The sequence below is a fragment of the Mesoplodon bidens genome, assembly GCF_964165515.1.
Source record: "Mesoplodon bidens genome assembly, chromosome: 1".
Taxonomy (NCBI): domain Eukaryota; kingdom Metazoa; phylum Chordata; class Mammalia; order Artiodactyla; family Ziphiidae; genus Mesoplodon; species Mesoplodon bidens.
This window is the reverse complement of record NC_138176.1, coordinates 156152690-156172716: the sequence shown is the minus strand read 5'-3', so window position 1 is coordinate 156172716 and position 20027 is coordinate 156152690.

The window sequence follows — 20027 nt, the reverse complement described above, 5'->3', positions numbered from 1 at the left end:
TTTGTGTTTTTATTTCCATTACTCTAGGAGGTGGATCAAAAAAGATCTTGCTGTGATTTATGTCAAAGAGTGTTCTTCCTATGTTTTCCTCTAAGAGTTTTATAGTGTCTGGTCTTACATTTAGGTCTCTGATCCATTTTGAGTTTACTTTTGTGTATGGTGTTAGGAAGTGTTCTAATTTCATTCTTTTACATGTAGCTGTCCAGTTTTCCCAGCACCACTTATTGAAGACACTGTCTTTTCTCCATTGTATATCCTTGCCTCCTTTGTCATAGATTAGTTGACCATAGGTATGTGGGTGTATCTCTGGGCTTTCTGTCCTGTTCCATTGATCTATATTTCTGTTTTTGTCCAGTACCATATTGTCTCGATTACTGTAGCTTTGTAGTATGGTCTGAAGTCAGGGAGTCTGATTCCTCCAGTTCCATTTTTTTCTCTAAAGACTGCTTTGGCTATTCAGGGTCTTTGTGTCTCCATACAAATTTTAAGCTATTTGTTCTAGTTCTGTAAAAAATACCACTGGTAATTTGATAGGGATTGCATTGAATTTGTAGATTGCTTTGGGTATTATAGTCATTTTCACAACATTGATTCTTCCAATCTAAGAACACGGTATATCTCTCCAGTATCATCTTTAATTTCTTTCATCAGTGTCTTATTGTTTTCTGCATACAGGTCTTTTGTCTCCCTAGGTAGGTTTATTCCTATGTATTTTATACTTTTTTTTTTGCAGTGGTAAATGGGACTGTTTCCTTAATTTCTCTTTCAGATTTTTCGTCATTAGTGTATAGGAATGCAAGAGATTTCTGTGCATTAATTTTGTATCCTGCTACTTTATCAAATTCATTGATTAGCTCTAGTAGTTCTCTGGTAACATCTTTAGGATTCTCTATGTATAGTATCATGTCATCTGCAAACAGTGACAGTTTTTATTCTTTTCCTATTTGGATTCCTTTTATTTCTTTTTCATCTCTGATTGCTGTGGCTAAAACTTCCCAAAATATGTTGAATAATAGTGATGAGAGTGGGCCAACTTGTCTTGTTCCTTGAAGTAAGCATTTTTTTCTTTGGTTTTTTTTTTTTTTTTTTTTGGTGATAAGCTTTTACCAACATACTAATTTCTTTCTGTATGGAGAATACTGAATTAGATAGTACATCCAGAATATAGAATATTACACAGCTATGTAAAATCATGTTATACTGCTCATATTGACTTGGAGAAAGTTTCATTTGTAGGCAAAGTATTTGGTATAATTTAACTGTTTATTAAAGAACAAAAATAAAAGATATACATATATGTGTATATATACTTATATATATACATACATATATATATATATATATACACACACACAAGTTGTATGTTTGTATGAAATTAGAGTAAAATGAGGAAAGCTATGTCACCAATATGTTAGTATCTGTTACCTCAGGCAATGGCACCTTTTGGTAAGGGAATATCATTACTTTTCACTTTGTATATTTGTACAGTTTGACTTGTTACAAGAAGCAGGTATGACATTTCTAATTTTTAAAATTCAATATATATTTTAAAGACATGGAAGAGAAAATATAGATGAGGGCAAAGGAAAAGGAACAGCAAGAGAAGATGGTAGAAGAAATATCACAGGTAAGTCTGAAATAGAGTAGAAGTAAAATGAGAAAATCTCAGCACTAGATCATGCACTTTGGCTCAGTTAGTACTGTTGGATGAGGAAAGGGAAACACCTAGCAGCCTCACTCCTCCACTGTGGCAACATTTGCTTTAGCAACTGCAGGCACCTGACCATACCTGAAATCTTTCATTTTTACTCTGCTCTTACTTGTCAAATAATACTTCTGCTTTCTGTGGCAAGTGCCATTCTGTGTTTTCACTGCCCTTGAAGGAAGACACTGTGGTGTCAGAGACATCAAATTCCAGTCAAGCTTGCTTCTGGAAATGAAACATGAGCATTTGGTTTTAAAACCAGTCAGGAGATTTCCATCAGAGTGGCCCTTCACTGAAGATAATTTGGTAGATGGTCATAAAACTCAATCCCATTGTATAAGTTCATCCCTAGATGATATTTAATAATCATGAAATATCATTGTCTTTTTTACTTAAAAATGGCAATGGCAGTAAAGGAAAGAAACAAAGAATAGGCTTAGAATGCATTCCTGGTCTGTGAAACATCCGTATACCACCAATTCGCTTATTATTTATCAAAGCAACACACACACACACACACACATAATGTCCATAAGGAACAAGCTAGAAAATATGCATTTACAAATTTGGAGTATAAACCATATTGTGTCATTATAATGTTAAGGTTTACAACAATCTTTATCTCTAAGTGATTTTAGATACTATGTGCAAAAAAAGAAGACCTTTTCTTTACCATAAATATAAAAGCCATGTTTTACAAATATTAACATACAGTGCTACTTAATAAATTTGATAAAAGTAATTTTTATTTTCAGCTTTTCCAAGAAAAGTCCCTAGGAGTTTTTCCCTTAATATATCAAAAGAAATTGTTGTTCCTACAGATCTTTAAAATATACATATTTTGCTGAACTCAAGAGGTTTGATTCAGGCTAGAAAATGCTGAAAAGCAATTCTAGTAAATTGTATTTGTTTATTGTATTATAATTCTTCACATTTTAATTTACATATTTACACAAGAGTCTTTATCACTTAAATTCATTTTTTTAAATGCTCTAAAAAACAAAAACAGCAATGGTAGTGTTTAGTGTACCTGTAATTCTTTTATATATGATTTAGTTTCTAAATTCAATCATCATTATATATTTTAAGGCCTATCTTGTGTCTTTCAGTCCTGGCATTCCCTGTTTGTCCTTCTTGGAGTGTTGCAGTTATGCCTAAGGGTTATTTCTGTTCTTAGTGGTATCTTTCAGAAGATGCCCAAAAGCAACATTGACTGTTTCCACTCCATTCCTTACTTAGGATACCATAAATCAATCTACTTCTATATATAATTTCCTCTAAATAATGCTATTTAATACTTTTGACATGTCTCCATTTGTACTTAAATATATTCACAAATAAACATATATATATATATGTTTATGTATATCTAAGTATAACAAATTTAATAAAAATCTTTATTAAAATATTAACATTTATAAAATTAGATGACAAATTACCTATAAACTTCTATGCAAAGAGGTTTCTAAGTAAAGACAGCTAACAAATAATACAATTAAATAGAAAAATACTATCTTCTCAAAGAGTAATCATCAGAAATTGAAATACAGTAAGTCCCCTACATACGAACTTTCAAGTTGCGAACTTTCAAAGACGTGAACATGCATTCACATGTCCAATCATGTAAGTTAGTTCACGTGTCTGGTGTACATTGTCACGTGCATCCATCCTCTACGAGTTGTGCTTTTGTGTACTTTACTGTACAGTACTGTATAGAGTACAGTAGTACAGTATCTTTATTTCAAACTAGATCTGCAAGAGGACAACTTCATTGAACTTCTTGCTGTGCAACACGAGGTGCTTTCTAATGACGACCTGATGTAATTGGAGACCCAGAGAAAGGATGAAGAGAGACAAGAGGAGGAAGAAGTAACTGAAGAACTGAAGAGATTCAGGACACAAGAAATGGCAGGGGATTTTCTTTACTTGAGGAGGCACTGTTAGTTTTTGAGGCACAGGACCTGAACTTAGAATGGTACACGAAGGTTGCAGCAGCCGTTCAGAATGCAATCCAGTGCTACCATGTCATCTATGAAAAGAAAAAAAGAGCTACTACCCAGACATCACTGGATCGTTTTTTCAAGAGGGTAGATAGAATTGAACCCAGCAAGGAACCAGAACCTGTGCCGTCAACGTCAGGCGTGAGTGAAATTGCAGCTTGCCCTCCATCTCCTATTGCTGATGATCCTTCGGTTCTACCATCTCCCACCTCCTCTCCCTCCTCCAGTCAGTAACTCTTCTTGCCTGTTCACTCGATGCCAGACCCTGTATGCCAGCTGTTGTACTGTACTACTGTTGCCTTTCAAGGTATTGTACTGTAATATTAAAAATGTTTTCATTATTTTTGTGTCTGTTTTTTATGTATTATTTGTGTGAAAAGTATCATAAACTTATTACAGTACAGTACTATATATCTGATTGTGTTAGTTGAGTACCTAGGCTAACTTTGTTGGACTTAGGAACAAATTGGACTTAAGAACGGGCTCTCGGAATGGACCTCGTTCATATGTAGAGGACTTACTGTATGCCAGAACCTCCCTGTCTTATAACTTCTAGTTCATGATTGGTCCTTTTATTTACCACATTATCCTGTGCGTTTATTCTTCTGTTGGTGTATATTGTTAATATCATTGATTCATATTTACAATTGAATGTTTGAATGCTTGCTTAGTTTTCTGTCTCCATTTATGTGTGATAACAGTTGTGCTGTTTACTTTAATGAAAGAATGATAATAATGACATGTATTCAGCACTATCTCTGGGCCAGCACCATTCTAAGTACTTTATACAGATTTTACTTTTTGTTTTTCTCATAGGTAGTTTCTACTTTTATTATTTCCATTTTATAGAAGAGAAATCTGAGTCACAGAGAGTTTGTACAACTTGGCCAAAGCCACAGAGTTAAGCATCAGAAGACTAACTCCAAAGCTTCAATGATTAGTTAATAAATAACATCTGCTCTATAGACTAGATGTTTGAAATGCAGAGAGTTGAAAATCATGTATATTAGATATCTATTTCTGCATAGCACAATACCCAAAAAGCTAGTGGCTTAAAACAACAAAACATATCATCTCACAGTTTCTCTGAGTCAGGAAATAGGGAGTGGCTTAGCCGGTGCTTCTGGTTCAGGATCTATCACAACAGTGCTTGGTGTCTTCTTGGTCTGTGGTCTCAACTGAAAATATGACTGGGGAGAATCCTCTTCTAAGCTCACTCACATGGCAGTTGGCAGGTCTCAGAAGATCCAAGCACATCGGGTGACTATTGACAGGCTTAAGGTTCTTGCTGAATGTTGGCCAGAGATAACAGTTCCTGGCCATTTGCGCCTCCCTATGGAGTTACTCCTAACTGACAGCAGGTTTCCTCAGAGACAACACAGGAGAGAAAAAGAGATAGTTCAGGTGCAAGCCACAGCCTCTCTTTAACCTAATGTTGGAAATGACGTTTTTACTTTCACTATAATCTCTTTATTAGAAGTGAGTCACTAAATCCAGCCCACCAAAGAGTAGGAGATTACATGAATACCAAGGAGAAAGGATAATTGGGTGCCATCTTAGAGGTAGTCTACCAATCATGAGAACTCTCTTTTAATTTAGAATCTGCTACAGAATAGTTACGACTTCAGCAAGTCACAGTCACTAATTTTCTCATCAAGCACATGATGATAATAACCAGTCTGACCAAAGTCTTGGGGCTATTCAAGGAATAAAAGAAGAATCATGGATATGAAAAGTTAAGAGCTTGATATAAATATGACTTTACTATATTATTATTTTTCAAAGGCAAGGGATTATGACTAACTCATTTTGATTAGATCGTATCTCTTCTCCATTTAGTTCCTTATTATACTGAATATCAGTGCTAAATATCACTTTCATCTTATATCCAAAGATATGCAAGTAATCAGAAAATGTGTGAAATGGCCAAAGAAATGCAAACTAATATTTGTGAAGCATAACTCTTATGTTGATCTCTGTGCTGGGCACTTTATATACATGATCTCATTTAAATCCTCATAATTATTTTCTTAGGGAGTAGCCCCTCTATTCCTTCTGCAGGATTCTGACCCTTACAGAAGGAGTACAACTAATGATCAGACAGAGTAGATCTATTTTTCCTCTCTCTTGTCCTCCAAGGCAAGTCCATGCTAGTATCTTTCATTTTGCCCCATTCAGAGAGTTTTAGAGATATAGAAATAACCTTATTAATCTGGTTCATTTTTTTTTACCTCCAGGCAATACCACAGCCTCCAAAAATCCCATAAATATCTATCTATCATTTTCTTTAAAATCTCCAGAAAAAGAAATCTCCTTGTTTAACATGTCACATCACATTGGTTCAGTGCCTGCAGTACAGTGGCTCAGGCTTCCTCATATGTTGCTCCACATACATGTATGTCCTCAGGTTAGATCACAATGCTTCAAAAATAGAGATAACACCTTTCGTAAAGCATAAAGTAATGAATCTCTCCCTCATTCTCTCCCTTTCAGATATGCGCACACACGTGCACACAATGTGCATAATATGTACACCCATATGCATACACACACTTAAATCAATTATTGGAATGACCATTTCTAATAATGAGCAGCACCTTCAAAGAATGAAAGGAATAGTCACAAAAATGCCTCAGGTACCTGGAAGAGGAAATCCAAGAATGTTCAGAGCACTTGCAGTATCATGGAAGTAATCGCACAACTTTTCAAAGTGACAAATTTGAAGATACCTGAACTTATTAGATGCTAGACTCTGATTTGCTAGCTTTCAGAAATGCCTTTAATAATTTTGTATTGCATCATAGTTAGCCTTATCCTAGAGGAGTGTTGTTCTCCATGAGAAGTCAAGGCATAAATACATTCATACTAAACAAATTAAATGTGTGATTTATGTGTGATTATATTCCATGCTGGTTAAGATTAAATTAATGAAATTACTTGACTCACATCATATACTTCTGCATCTCCCATAGTCCCTTGCTGATGTTTAGGTACAAAGTAGGTAAATAACATGAGTTTAAATTAAATTTTACGTGTGAAACTGACTACTGATGAGCAACTCTGGCATTTTCAAATGATACATCCCAAACTTTACCATAACAATCAATTAATTCCAAGATAAAAATCACTCCCAAATAAGCTATATATTTTAATGCTTCCTTTGAACAATTGCTGAGTTTAGAAGAGCATGAGGCAATGTAATGGAAACAAATTACTGGGTAGATAATTCAAAAAACCCCACAATTCTGGCCACAGAATTTCATTTAATGGGCTGAGTGGCTTTGGTATAGTTGTTTTGCTTTCATATGATTGAGTTTTCCTATTTGAAATTGGGAAACCTAAAATCATAGAATGTAAGTTCTGTAAGTGACTTTAGAGATATCTAGTTAAAAATCTCACATTTTACAGATCAAGAGACAACATCCGTCAAAATTTGCCCCTGAAACAAACACTCTCTAAATATCAGGAACATAAAACAGCAAGGGTTTATGTCTCACTCTTACAAAGACTACTCAAGGTTTGTGTCACTATCCTGGGCATCTGTATTAAATAATTTAATAAAGCTCCAATGAATTACGTACTACTAAAACCCCTAACTCCCATGACCAGTTACTGAATTGAACATTTATTATGGTGGACCTTACCAAGGATGACCAGGGAATGTTTGTGTACTCTGCATTGTTGGCTAAACACTCCAGGCTGCTTTAATCTCACAATGCATATATATATTAACATTTTGTGATGGTTAATTTTATGTGTCAATTTGATTGAGCCACACAGTGCCCAGATATTTGGTCAAACATACTGGGTGTGTCCATGAGGATATTTTTGGATGAGATTAACATTTGAATCAGTAGACTGAGTGAATCATTCCTCTCCTTAATGTGAGTGGCCCTCATCTAAACATTTGAAGACCTGAATAGAACAAAAAGACTGAGTAACAGGGATCTTCTCCTGTCTTACCACTTGAGTTGGGACATTGAGTTTTTTTCAGTCTTTGGACTCAGACTGAAATGTTGGCTCTTCTTGAGGCGTGAGCCTGCCAAACGCAGATCTTGGGACTTCTCAGCTTCCAAAATCACTTGAGCCAATTCTTAATAATCTCTCTAGCTCTTTCTCTTTCACAAATATGTGAGATATATGTGTATATGTATATACATATATCCTATATCTCATAGTTTCTGGTTTTCTGGAGGGTAATGTAATGGAAATTTTGGTACCAAGAGAGGGTCTAGAGAAACAGAATTTTAAGGATAAGTTTTCTGAATTGGTTCTGAGGTTTCTGGAATTGGCTTTCTAATCTGTTTAAATGTAAAGATGCTAATGAATATATTTGCAATAGTAGAGAGAGTACTGATAGTCCATGGTGTGATTTGGCTCTAGAGATATGCAAAATAGCACCACTGGGTACTCCTAATCAACCACTTAGAAGAAGCAAGGATCTTGGTGACTCTATATTTGTTACCTTTGCTAAGATATATAATGAGATTGGCTAGTTACTCCTATTGTAGCTGGATAAAGTGGGGAAAATAAGGATGAGCTCAGAGATTCAAATTTCCGCTCAAGTGCCATATACATGATGTGAAAGTTTCTGTATGTGACCTCAAGCAGATCCTTATCTCCTGTAGTTACAGTGCTGAGATTGCTGAAAATTAAACACAAAATATTTCCTGTAGCTGGCTGAATTACAATTCAAGTTGAATTTCCAGCTTTTCAGTGTCTACAGTTAAAATGGAGGCATTAACTGGGAAGAAATGATATGATGTGAGCTGCCCATCATGAGCTGGGTCTCATAAAGTTGGATATGCACAGCAATATCCATTATCAAATGGAAGTGATATATATATGTGTGTGTGTGTGTGTGTGTGTGTGTGTATAGCCACATAACAATGGGCCTTGGGCCTGGACCACTTCCTCACCAAGAGATAAAGAGCCCACACAGCCTGTCGCAGGCTTATCAATTTGTGTGGGAATATCTTTCTCTGTTTCTGTCTCAATAAGCGTTGCTTTGTTCTGTTTAGGCATGTACATCAGTGGCCCTCGGGCAGAACCCTACCTTTTAGTATTTCAGACTTCATGGAAGAGGGGTCAAAGTCCTTCTACTGTAGCATGAGAGGTATACATCTAGGCAAGTGGCCCTTCTTCAGCTGCTAGTAGAATGGGGGTGAGTGCATGAGATAGAACTTGCTAATCCTAAGGGACCAATGTACACTACTGAAGCTGATCTTTCTCTGTCTCTTCACTATGTGAGTAAAACCCCTGTCCCATCCAGGGCTTGATGGTATTGTGTTTTCCTTAACAACTTTGATATCAAAATGCAGTGGGCAGAAGTGTTTGGACTTCTAATCCTGGTGGCTAGCAGTATGATTATCTTTGTTATTCCCCCACATAGTTTCAGTCCTCCCTTGGCATTGGTTAAGTGTGCAAAGTGTTTTGCTGTACATTTCCCACCATCCTGAAGTAGCTGGCTTGATAAAACTGTGAAATGGCCTTTTGAAAACTCATTTACAGTGCCAGTTAGGTGGCAGTATCTTGAAGGGCTGGGGAAACGTTCGTTAGAAGGCAGTATATGCTCTGAATAAATATTGAATACACGGTGCTGTTTCCCTGATAGCCAGGATTCACAGGAATCAAGACATCAGGAATCAAGTAGGAATCAAGGGATAGAAATTCAAGTGGCACCATTATTACCCCTAGTGATCCAGAAAAAAATGTTTGTTTCCCACAAACATTATTCTGGGTTTTGTCTATGAGGATGTTTTTGGTTGGGTTTAACAGTTTAGTAAGTAGACTGAGTAAAGCAGATTTTCCTCCTTAATGTGGGTGGTCCTCGTTCAATCAGTTGATGGTGCAAATAGAAGAAAAAGACTGAGTATGAGGAAACTTCTCCTGACTGCTTGAGCTGTGACATTGGTTTTTTTCTAGGCTTGGGACTCAGACTGAAACATCAGCTCTTCTTGGGTTGAGTGTGCTATTTTTAGACTAGAATTTATGCCGTGGGCTCTTCTGGTGTCCTCTCTCTCTCTCTCTCTCTCTCTCTCCCTCTCCCTCTCCCCCTCCCTCCCATATTATTTGTGCTCTGTTTCTCTGGAGAACGCTAATATAATGTTAAGGAAGAAAAGATGGAGCATTGTGTGCTGGCTCTTAAACGCCTCCACCAGGAGAAGACCCATATCATTTCTGTTTATATGTCTTTGACCAATGCAATTCCCATGGCCACCTTCTAGATATATAGAAGTATAGTCCTTCCTATGCTTGAATGTAGTCAGGAATGCACTTTGGTGAATAACAAAAAGTGACTAGCACAGTAATTTAGTCCACTTATGAAGACGCTCCTAGTTTGTAGTAAAGTTCTTGTCATATTACTTGTCTATCCTTCAGGCATGTAATGAAGGTCAAGGCCATAATAGAAGATGGAGGATCAAAATAAGTATAAAAAGCAGAAATTACATACAATTTGAGGGGGTTATGAATATTAATCCATTGGACTATTTATTAATTTAATATGTGTAAAGAGCCTAGAATTGTCCTTGGTATACCATAAGTGCTCAGTTAATATTACCAATTGCTCTGATCATTGATACAAAATGGTGCTCTACAGACAAAAATTAGATTATCAATAATCGTCTTAAAGAAGGCCTCTTTCTGAAAATACCAAGATAATGATCATTGCTACCATACTGTGGCTTAACACACTGTAACAATATTTTGTGGCATGGATCATTAAAGGTAATGAAAACATTACAGTGAAGCAGAAATGAAATATCAATGCATGGGATTTTTCCATAAATATTGACTGTGTCATCTTTGGAAATAAAGCTCCTTGGACTGAATATTTCCATCAAAACATTCTGAATTAAATGAAGGTCCCTTGAAAGTTAGGAACAAATGGCATACTTGCTTTGATCTGTCATAAGGGAGATAGGTACATTTAAATACAGCTCTATTCTATGTTTCAGTCCAGAGAACTATGAGCAGACTGTCAGTTAAAATCAGTTACACTGAAGACAGATTTTTACAAGAGAGAACCACATAAGATTAATTAAATGAAGTATATAAACAAGAAAGGTGTTTGGTGAGTCTGCTTATGGGTAAAACTTTAAAAATTAATTAGATAAGTTCTCCATCATAATATAAGGTATTATTTATAACATCAGAGGAAGAGTTTTCAAATATGAATGAACTAAATTGGATCCCCCCAGCCTCAGTCACTTAATACCTGTGATATCTTTTCATTACTTAACCTCCTTAACCTCTTTAAGTTTCAGTGTCCTCATCTTACTATGGATAAAATAACCCCTATAATCTAATAACTTCACAGGGCTATTAAGAAATTTAACTTCCTTAAGTCTCAGTATCCTCTTCAATGCTACATAAAAAATCATCTCTGTAATGTAATAACTTTATAGGTATATTATATTAAACAATAATCTTCATAGGTTAAATGATAACCTTATGAAATGTGTTGAGAATGGTGTCTGGCACACAGATGAGCCACAATATGATAACAATTATCATTATTAAATCTGGTGCTGACATTCAGCATCTGTTAAATTTGCAAACAGAATTCTCATGTTCCAGCCATCTATTGCTAGGTAATGAACACCCTGAAACATAGTGGCTGAAAATAATAAAATTTTATTAATATGTCACCCAACTTTTGTGGGTCAAAATTTGTGCAAGGCTCAGGTGGGTGATTCATTGGCTCCATATGGTTCCGACTGTGGTGTCAGCCACTCAGTGGCATTCAGTTGTCAGATGGACTGATCTAAAGGGTTCCAGATGGCTTGGCTGGTATATCTGTTGCCTTGGAGGGGTGACTGAAAGTCAAGGTCCAGCTGAGACTGTCACCTATAGTGCCCACATGCCATGAGGCCTCTCCAGCATGGTGGTCACAGGGTAATTAGACTTCTTAAGTGGTAGTTCACAGCTTCCATGAGAGTGCTCCAAGGGACAGGAACTGGCACAGTGTTACTTTCACTGTGCACTATTGGTAAAACCAGTCACATAATCTGCCCACATTCAAGGAGAGGGAACAGAGAATCAACCTCTCAGTAAGAAAAATGACCATAATTACAAGGTACACTATAAATTCTTTGTGTTATAATGAAAGTGTATCGTTATACATATGGATTATGTAATGTGACATTGGGTATACTTGAGTTAGAACTTTATGGTTATGGAGCTTTACACATGGCACTTAGCAACATATGTTCCATCTGTGCACTTACATATTGCAGTAGCTCCTTTCTCACATGGAACGTGAAATACCGTATTTTTCAATATTGTCATTATACTCATGAAATTGATATTCCAAAAAACAGTCAGAAAACTTTTTCTGTTAATGGTCACATAGTAAATAATTTAGGCCTTCCCGGCCACATGCTGTGTCCCTGTCCTATATTCTTTTTCTTTTGTTTTTAACAACACTTTGAAGGTATTAAAAAAAGAAATCATAACACAGGGGTCCATACAAAAACAAGTCAAGGGCCAGATTTGGCCTACAGACTATAGCTTGCTGACCCCTGAACAAATGAAGAGCAATACAGTGTAAATGGCTCCAATTCTAAACTATGAAAATGCACAAAACAGAAATGAAGATCCTGAAAAATCTAGGATACTCAACCTTAAGTTCTCAGAAGAGCGTTAGGAAAAATAAAGGAAAAATAACTTTTGTTAAGAATTTAATTTGTTCTGGGCAGTATTAGGTTCTCTTATGAAATCATCATATTTACTACCCACAGCAACTGAAAAGGTGATTTGCTCTTCCCATTATATAGACAGAATTAAAATATGAACTATTTAAAGGAAAGTATTGGATTTTACTTATGTTCAGAATCTGGCACAGGGGCTGATATAAAAAAGAATTTAAATACACGTTGGATTAATTGAATTAAATGATGAAATATCAGGGTTCAGGGAGAGCCATCAAAAATAACAGAGGTCCAAAGTAGAGGTCTTGGAATTCAAAACCAGTTTCTTTATTTCCAAATACTTTGCCCAACTCTTTCTCACCATGCTACCACTTGAACAACTTCCAGCACCAACAATCTGATCCAAAAATAATTTGTTATAGCAATATGATTACTGTCCTTAGGAAAATACCATTAAGCAGTATTTATCTATAAATTAGATTATTTAAAGTCTTAGCATTTGTTTATTTTGCAGAATTGAATTTATGATTTGGGGGAATTTTTGATGTCCATGTTTTACTCATTTAAACCACTATCTATGCTCTTAATTATTACAAGCAAGGACAGAATCAGGTTTTGTAAACTTTACATAATTTGGGTGGCGTTCCTTAAGAAAAAGTATATAGAATAAGATACAAAAATAGTTGCAAAATAAATACCTATTTAAAAATCATAAATTATAAGAAATTCCACATTTTATAGATCTGACAAATAAAAAAAGTATCACAATGTCTCCCCCAAACCCATAACTTATTAACTAATAAATGAACTGATGACATATGTCTATAATACTACTTTTTTGAACTTTGGTATGATCAAAACTTCTGAAAAAATGATATATACATTCAATCTGAAATTAGGCATACAGAAGAGCAATTGAAATAGATTTTTAAGTGTTACTGCACTGTATTAAACTTGATAGTTGAATAAATAAAACAGACTTTGACATATTGATGAATAGTTTACTGTAAGAGTTTGTCACTGAAACATTTGTTTGTTTAGGGTATCTTTATTGCATTGGTGGATACAGGGTGTGCCATTTCATGTTCAAGTGCCAGACTTTGTCAGGAAAAGATGTTTGAGATTTGCTAATTCCAATACACTGGGATGCAAAAGTCACCCAACTATACACACACTGACTCTGCAGTATTGCTGTATATTTGTTCCCTCAAACACAGGGACTCTGATAAATTCTGTAGTTGTACAATTTCTGCTTAAAAATTGCACACACACACAGACACTCAAAAGAATAGTGTACATCTTCTGCCTTATTGAGTAATTCCTACAAGAGAGAATTTTCGTTTTAATTAGATGTCAATGAGAAGCACATTCTCCATTTGGAATTTTATGCCTAATAATTAGAAGAACTTTCTACAGAATTTTTTCTGTCTCCACACACTTAAGCCGTGATTCCACTTCACCACCCACATATTTCCAGGAACCCACACTGGGGGATATTCCATTACTTTAGAATCTCTGACACTCAACCTTTGTGCCACCACACAGGGCAAGCTGGTGCAGTGGATGTCAAATTCTTGGAAGCAAATCTGTACCACGGTTGTTAGAAATGACTATGAATGAAAGAGACTGTAAATCCATAAAAATACATTCTTAACACACCCAAATTAAATGTATCCCCATCTCAACTTTCCCTTAACTAGATCTCCAAAATGCCTGGGGCTCTCTAACACCATTTAAACAAGAGGTTACACAGAGGAAATTGAACAGGAAGGAAGCAGTGTTATTAACCTATTGCACTTAAAATGCTTACTCTTGCAAATTTCAAAAACATGTGACTGTGTAAACATATTATTGCACCCCACCTCACCCCAAGGTCTTGGAAGATGTTGGTGCAAGTGAGAGACCCTGAAAGCTTGAGATTCATTAGTATCACATTAAGTCTGCATAATTCAGAAACTGAGGAATACTGACAGGGATGCCTAAAGAGTAACTTTTGGTAGTTGAAGGCAATATTGGTTTGTAGACCTTTGCAAAATATGATTTTATAGGGCAAAATAAAACAGAAACTGGGATATTACCTTAGTTTCAGTGATACCTTTTTAAGTTTCCCGTATTTTTTTCACCCTCTCTCCTATGTTTTAAATAAATCTGTTTTATAAGAAAGATAGAAGCAAAGCTTCCCACTAGTTAGATGAAAAAGGAAGCTTTATATCAGATGTCATTGAAAAGACAAGGATAGGTACTATTTCTTTCCTCCAAATAGTCAGATATGATCAGGCTAACATCTGGAGAGAGAAACAAGGAAACACTCAAAAACAGAACGATCTAGTAAACCTCTCAGTGCTGAATTCAGATATATACTGTTGATGATATATACTGTTACTAATCACAGATGTTTGTTTAATAATGCACCAAAACACTTAATATTTTATTCATAAGTAGGCCAAATCAAAAGCTTCTAATTACATCCATATAGTGTTTTGTTTTGTTTTGTTTTTTAATCTAGTCATTTGGAGACAAAACTGAAAATCAGCTACACAGCCAAAACAAGAAATAAAAAGAATAACCGTAAGTACAAAGAATCAATATTATCTTTCCAACTCACTGTGCATCAACAATACTTTATCAAAGTACTGTTCAAACTGTTAAAATGCTACACCAGTTATGAGGGGAAAAGAGTAAAATATGTTTCCTAATGTTGAAAATCACCAGGTACAAATTTATATAGCTTTATGTAAACAGCAAAAACTTGACTTGCATTGGAACTTGCATCTCCACCTGTGACTAAATAGAACAACTGCTGATTTATAGGGATTATAGTTGAAACCCATATTGTCTATTTGGTAGGCCTTTTAATCCAGCTTTACTTGTATAATTCATCAAATAAGTGCTGAAACAGGCATTTAGAACATACTACTGCTTTCCAAAATCAATGTGGGTCTGAAATGTATTGATGGTTTCCAGGTATTGGTCCTAGGTCAGCTTAATAATCTGTGTGACTGACAGAGTTGAACAATGACTTCATTTTAGCCATCCATGTTCCTTTTGGAAGTGAACTTCCACTTCCACTCAGGGTTGCCCAGACCTAGTCAATGGCCTCATCTAGCCACAAGGGGGCCAAAAGAGTAATCCTATCCTAGGTCCAGAAGTCAGAAATATTTGGGGAAAGGTCCCAGGGATTACCATATAAAGATCAGCATCTATCATTGGAAAATTAGTTGCTGCTAAAGTGGTCAATCAGATTTACTATATTACCCACTCTAGAAACATTCTACATTTTGTTTTCTAAACACAGTGGGTTAAACTTGATTGAGTGAAGTTTTGTACCACCTGGTACTGGTAATTAACACAAGAAGTGATCTAGTTAGCATAGGTCAACATAGGGGCTAACACTTATAAAGCTAATTCATAACTTTCAACAATTCTTAGTACAAGCAAGGTCATTTATTTGAGTATTATATTCATACAAGCCATTATAATGAGATTTTTTCCCCTGAAACCCTTAGTATATTATCTAGCTTAGAGGTCATTATTCACAGCAGCATTTGACATATCCTGCCATGGTAGTAAAGAAATGCCAAATGTCTCAAGTCCCTGCAAAGGGCATTGGAATATTCAATTTTTACCATAGATAGTGACAGGGAACAGCTTCATATGGCCACGAATAATAGGATATACTGTTTTGAACTATCAAGGGTCTTTTTCCCAAAAATTCACCCAGATTTTGCTAAATACTCTTTTCCTCCTAAGTTTAAATTTTTGCAAACATATAAAAATTAGTGTAAAGTTGGAAAAAATCCACAAATTATCTTGTAAATAAAAGACAATGTGTTCGTCAGTTATAGTAACTGGCTATATATATAAATATATATATCACATAAATTGTAAATCTATGCTATATTGCATATATTTTTGCATTTAAAACTCTAGAAATCAAAAAAATAAATCTCTCAATCTGTGCTAAACTTAAAGTGAAAATTATTTCTACCAGGTGTCACTTTAAAACCAAAAACATTGCATTTAAATCAGTAAATCACACAGCCTATAAATTAATATTTAGATAAACTCAAAATTATTTTCATGAATTTCTTTCTCTTCAACCAGAGTTTTTATACTAGCCTTATGGAAATGTTTAATAGGCATCCAAATAGGCAGTATGAATCAACTTAGTTTAGTTCTTAGCTTGTGTTCTTGTACTGATATATTGCAATATATGGCTTTGCATTACATGATTTCATGGTTTAAACGGTACAACTTGTTTTATTTCTTGGCCGGAGACCAATTAAATAACCACTGATGCAAGCAGTTATTACCTGCTTAAAAGGAAATCTGTGGTTTCCTTATTTAAACTGCTGAGTTTTAATGTCCATCAAAAAGTCTGTTACTGCAATGAATAATTTAGCCATTTCAGTCTACTACACATTTTAATACTACAAGCGTGTAGTTAAGACTACAAAATATGCCTATAGTTTCTCAGTCCCAAGAATCAGAATCATACTTGCTATAAGACAATGGTTATATTTACTGTTTGAAATGTTATAGGTTTAAGGGACGTCATTTTTGATAATTATTTAGAGAAAGAAGACTAAAGTATCAAATTTAACAGAAGTAGTTGGATAAATGATTGATCGTAAAGAGTTCAAAAACTTTACACCTATGTAACTGGATACAGATGACCCTTTTGAAAAAGATGAAAGGTCAATGAATTTGAGGATGTAGGGGTGTCATTTCCTCAGTTTGTCCCTTGGTGGCGTTCTTGAGTCACTTTCTCCCTTCCCGTCAAACTGCTTTACATTTCTTTCCAGAACTGGCTATCATGTTTACTGTCTTTAACCTTTTTCTTGTATTATCGTAAATACAGCGTCTATAATAAATGAAAGCCCCCCAGAGATTATATCTCCGACACCTACTTCTTTGTAATTCATTCTAACCCATAAACTTTTGTTGTCGTTGTTATTCCGCTTCCTGTCTTTTTTTGAGGCTTAAACTACATCACGGATCCTGAATGCTATTTTTCAGCTCAGTCACTGAAATGTTTTAACTGCAAAGTAGTTTCAAGTAAGCAAGCTTAGTCGGTAAATTTAAAAAGTAAAACCAAAAACTACCAGATATTGTAAGTTAGGCTAAAATATTTGGCATGGAAAAGAAATCGTTGGCGAGCTTTTATAAAATGTCTACTAGAATGGGATGGTATTTCTATAATCAATTTTCTTTTTTAACCTAGGTTTCAAAGGGATATTTCTTTTTATTGTCCTAAAAAAAAAAGGAAAAAAGAGACAAAAACAACCATCCCCAACATTTCAAAGTCTCTCAAACATTTTGGTTCATACAAGCGATGACGTCCTATCTGAGGAACTCAGGTTTTAGGACACTGATCTCGTTTCGTCTCTTCAATTCTGGCCGCAAAAGTGGCAGTAGCAGCAGCGGGCTCTTTAATTTATTGCAGCCGGTTACACTTTCGATCCCATTTCCTTCTGAACCCTTTCAGGTTGAGAAGATAAATGCAGCCTCGGGTCTGAAAAGCCGGGCGGGGTTTGTGGGTGGGAGCGAAGCCGGATATCATATTCCCTTGGTGAGGTCTTGTACCGGGAGGGATTTAGTCCCCCGGTTACGTTTAATGAAATTGCTGAGCACTTGAGACACTGGCTCTAAGACTGCGGAAATGGGGCGGGGGTGGGGAAGACGGCATCTCGCCTCCATTCATCCTCCGCGCCGGCTGGAGGCTGGAGTTGGAGTGTCCGTCCCTAGACAGGGGGCGGAAGAGAACTGGGAGCTCCGGCCGCGGCAAGGCAACCCGAGGGCTCCCCTCGCCTCGCCCACAACCCTACCCCGCCCATTCCGTTCCCTTTCCCAAGAACCAAATGGCTAGGCAAATCTGCCAGCACTCCTGGCTGCTCCGGCGTAAAGGTCTGAGCCGGGGACCGTGGGGGGAGGGAGGAAGTCCAGAAGGCTTCAAGGCCTCAGCAGTCTGGCCGCGCAATTCTCCATGCAGCACACGTCGTACCCATTTCCCACGCTGGTTTGGCTTGGCGGCGGAGTTGGTAGGGATGAGAGTAGGGAGGGCGGGCTGGAGACTACCTCCCACTTGCAATGAGGAAACCACTCCGCTGTGAAGGACGAGCTCTCCCCCCGCCCCCCACCTCCGGTCAACTGGGAAGGAAATTTCAGCGCGCTGGGGAAAAGTCGCTCACTCTTTAGCCCTTCGCTGGTGCGCGCCTGAAGAATGCGCGCCGCAGCGGTGGGCGAATGTTTGAAGATGCGCAGGGGCTTGTTCAAGTTTATGCACTGGCGAGGCAAGAGGGAGTACACAACGTCTCTGCCCATGCGGCTGCCTGAAGTTTGCAAAATCTTAGTAAAGGCGGCAAGGGGAGTGAGTGCACTGCACCATATTGCCGCGTAGTGGAACGCGCGGGCGCAAGGCCGCGGAGTGGACTGGCTTCAGTCTTTCGCCTTGGACCCTGGAAAAATGGAACCGGGTGTCGCAGGGAGGCAGGCGTTTTGATAAACCAGAGTTTGCCAAATATAAGGGGAATTTGGCGTTACTGACACTTAGCCGGCTGCCGGGGCGCTGCGGCGCCCGCCCCCGCCCCCCCGACTTCAGACTGCGGCGGTACGCACTGAGTCTGCGCGCCGGGCTGTTCTCGCTGATGTTGCAGATACAGAGCGGAGAGGCTCTGGTGGCGGCGAGAGGGTAGGAAGTGGGGGATAGGGGATGGGGAAGTGGGGCGTGAAGGCCGCCTTCCCGGCCTGGCCTCGGAGGAGGAGCCGCTACCCCCAGAGTGCTGCTGTTTTAGCAGACTGGAAAATACCCGCCCGCTCCCTGGCACATACCACACACGCTTCCTTCCTCCGCACCTCTACGGTCCCCCATAGGGAATGCTTGGAAATCTCTGCCGCCCCTCCCCCATTCCTGCTGGCTGCACCCGCCTAAACAACCGCGCGCTACAACTGCTCGTAGACTTTATTGGTGTTTGTCTTCTTTAAATCATTCTGCCGCCTCACATAGGTCTCGTAAAAGCAGAGTACCCACACTGGACGGCTTTCTTTCTCTTTGCTTCTTTTCGCTTTAAATTTTCCTTTAAGAGGAGGCCCTTCAATGCCTATAAATTGAGCAGACGAGCTGAGGACCAACCAAAACCTAGCAGTAGCCCCTTTTCTTTTTTGAGGTGGAAAGAATTCTCTCCAAGTATCTCCTGCCCACCTCAAACCGCCCCCCCCCAATCCTGGCTGGGCCCCCTTGTTTAACAGCCGCTGAAATAAATGAAGAGTAACTGGCTGCACTTCAGAAAACACGACCAGAATTGAGATCCGATGAGGCGGGCTGCGGTGGCCGTGAATGAAAACTGGGGAAGCCTCGCGTGGGGAAATACCGTGTACGATCAAGTGGCACAAAGTCAAAAGAAGGAGAGAAAAGGAACTAGGAACACTTAGGTACACAAAGTTGCCATTTAAGTTTATTTCCCTTTTATCCAGATAGGTGACGCTACACTTTGCCAGTTACTAAAGGCTGCAGTTTTCTGCTCAGAAAATAATATCGAGGCTTCCAACATGTGTTTATTACCCAGACGCGCGCACACACATGGTCTACCCCCGTAAGCAAGCGCGACGACAGGGATGCCAAGCATTTAAACAAAGACAGCCGCGCCCCCCCCAACCCCAGCCCTCCTA